Here is a 3,288-nt window from a genome sequence, read left to right on the forward strand (position 1 = left end):
AAAAAAAAAAAAAAAAGAAAGAAAGAAAGAAAAGGAAAAAGAAATATATACACTGATCTATTATATAAAATGAAAATTAATTATTTAGAAAGTAAATGCATTCAATCTGAAATAAATTTGCTTTTAACTACCATATCTTGGGATCCTAACAATTTTAGTACTCCAAAAAAGTAATCCTGTAGAAAAATCCAAGAGATTTTAGTGACTACTAGCATTTTCTGTACTTCATCAATCATAAAGCTAATTGTTTAGTATGAAATCAGTAAGCTACAGAATATAGAAAAAAAGCCATGCAATATTTTCAAATTTTACCTGTATACCAAAAATTTTCCTTTAGGTTCTAATCCTATGGATTGCTTCAACTTTACATGGCTGAAATGAAGAAAAGAAATTATCTTCTTACATAATACTTGTGGAGTTTTCTTTTTTCCATATTGTAAATCCATAAGGCCCAAATTCAAAGAAAACATGAAAGAATTGATTTTTTAAAAACCACTTAAAAAAAAGTAACTTCTTACAAACTTTCATAGACGTGAAGAAGGTTACATGCCAGACCAAAATTCACATCAACTCTGCCTGCTATCCAATGAAAGTATTAACATTAACTTATGAAGGATCATTTTGAACATGCCCAAGCTTTTCTGAACCTATTCTGTTCATAATTCATAACTAGGGACTTCTTAATATTACTTATGTGTAATAAATATAAATGTAAATAAAAGAGTAAAAAAAGTAATCAAGTTTGCCAATGAGAAGTGTGTTAGTTTGTCTGTGTTGGTATAAAGGAATACCTGAGGCTGGGTAATTTATGAAGAAATGAGGTTTATTTGGCTCACAGTTCTGCAGGCTGTACAAGCATTGCACCAGCATCTGCTCCACTTCTGGTAAGGCCTAGGAAGCTTTTAGTCATGGCAGAAGGGAAGGATAACCAGCCTATCACATGGTAAGGGAAGGAATGAAAGAGAGCTGCCAGCCTCTTCAACAACCAGCTCTCACGTGAACTAACATAGTGACAACTCCTTATTATCACCAGCAGAGAACCAAGCTATTCATGAGGGAATCAACCCCATGATCCAAATGCCTTCTACCAGGACCCACCTCCAATATTGGAGGTCACATTTCAACATGAGATTTGCAGGGGACAAAACAGCCAAACCGTATTAAAGAGTTTAACCTGTAAATCTTTTTTCCTATCTTATAAACCCACTATTTTACTTAGCTTATAAACCTACTATTTTTTAATAATTTTAACACAATTTGAATCTACTTTATTAGTATTCTTGTACAAAACCTAACAGCTTAAATACACTCAAAAACATGAATCGCATTGTTTAGAATATTGGAACAGATCTAAAAGAACATAATATATATTAAAAATCCCAAATTCAGACTGGGAGTGGTGGCTTATGCCTGTAATCCCAGGACTTTTGGAGGCCAAATCGGGTGGATCACCTGAGGTCAGAAGTTCGATACCAGCCTGGCCAACATGGTGAAACCCTGTCTCTACTAAAAATACAAAAAATTAGCTGGGCGTGGTGGCACACCCCTGTAATACCAGCTACTTGGGAGGCTGAAGCAGGAGAATCTCTTGAACCTGGGAGGTGGAGGTAGCAATTTGTACCCCAGCCTATGTAACAGGAGTGAAACTCCATCTAAAAATAATAATCATCATCATCCCAAATTCTAATATTGTTATACAGCTAAAGGGGAGCCAATATACAAAACTGACTCTTTAATAACTCAAATAAATCTAAAGTTGCAAAACTGTACATAACATCTTAAAATGTTACCGACAAAGACTTGTGTCTAAATAATAAATACCAGTTTTATATAACTACAGAGAAAAATATTTTTATTTTGTTTATCTATTTATTATTTTGCCCCCATCTTGAATGAAAGACAAACATATTTTAAAGCTTATTTCTAATCAGAAGTTAAAATAGGAAAGTGCAATCTGAAAATCTAAAAGGTAAACACAGCTGACATTTACTTCTGAGGGTAAGCCAATTTGAAGATCCAAGTCTAGAGTCTTGGAGCAGAATAGGTTTTCTAAGTCAGAGGATTCCTCATTAAGTCCAAAATATATTCATGCTAAACTAATCATTCTTTCCCATTTAAAGGATTTTTGAGCAATTCTAGATTTAATTTCCCTATCTTAAAAAAATTGATAGAAATTAACAGAAATTAATTTGGCTTAGATACAAAACTTGAATATAAAATATATTCATCATATAAAATGTGATTTGAATAATTGCTTAATGAATACAAAAATCATATCCATGAAATGAAGTACTAAGTACCCCCAAAGTAGAAAATAATTCTTGAAAAACAACATTATTATTAAGGATAATATTAGATATACCAAATTAGTGTGAAAAATTAAAATAATGTTATTTTGTTTCAAAAAATACCTAATCTTTTTTTAAAAAAACTATAATTTTTTTTTACAAAGCACATATATTGAGCTCAACTTTACTGTTCAATGACATAGTCAAATTTGTCTCTATTAAGCTTTAACTAAAAAATATTTCTCATATAAGGTATCAAAATATTTCAAATGTTTATTGTCTTTCTACAAATATTCTGATATGTCCTACTTTTCTTGATAACAAAGAATCCAATTATTGGCTAATGTGCTAAGTAGACCACTGTAGGATAGAAAGATCACTGAAGTATAATTCTAGAAGGCTTGGCCCTGATCTTGAGTCAGCAATTGTTTAGCTAGATAATCCTGGACAAGTTACTTCACCTTCCCTTAGACTTTAAGATTCCAAGCAGATGAGATGATTTTTGAGATTAGCTTTTCAAACTCTACAGGTTTTGTCAGTAAGTGATCATGTGAAGTACTAAGTACACTGAGTTCAAGGGCTCCAGTCAGTATCTATTACTAGCTTTATGACCTTGAAGAGGTAATTTCACTCCAGTAACCTCACCTGTAAAATACAGGAATCATGCTCTACTCTTCTTCCTGGACATCATGGCCAGCTAAAGGAGACCATGTGACAGAGTTGTGGTCACTGGATATGAAAGAGATCTGTACCACTTCCATGCCTAGCCCCAGACCCATTCCCCTACCACTCCTCTTTCCTCATTTACCCATTAAACAGAGAGGACTTTAAGGACCTAGAGTATATAGTAACAAAACGGAATAAATGATTTAACGGAGCAAAATCCCCCTCCTTTACCTCCTACTTCATAGACCAGCACTGGGCTGTAACATGAGCAAGAAATAAACTTTCACTGTGTAAGCCACTGAAATTTTGGCATATTTGTGGGGTTTTTGCTTTT

General features: G+C 33.2%; 1 protein-coding gene across 1 annotated transcript in view; it reads right to left on the reverse strand.

Annotated features, from left to right (window-relative positions):
* PGM2L1 (phosphoglucomutase 2 like 1) overlaps positions 1 to 3,288 on the reverse strand; it is a 61,555-nt gene that overhangs the window by 39,497 nt on the left and 18,770 nt on the right. The window lies entirely within an intron of this gene.

The sequence above is a fragment of the Cebus imitator genome, unplaced genomic scaffold, assembly GCF_001604975.1.
Source record: "Cebus imitator isolate Cc_AM_T3 unplaced genomic scaffold, Cebus_imitator-1.0 Scaffold79, whole genome shotgun sequence".
NCBI classification, from domain to species: domain Eukaryota; kingdom Metazoa; phylum Chordata; class Mammalia; order Primates; family Cebidae; genus Cebus; species Cebus imitator.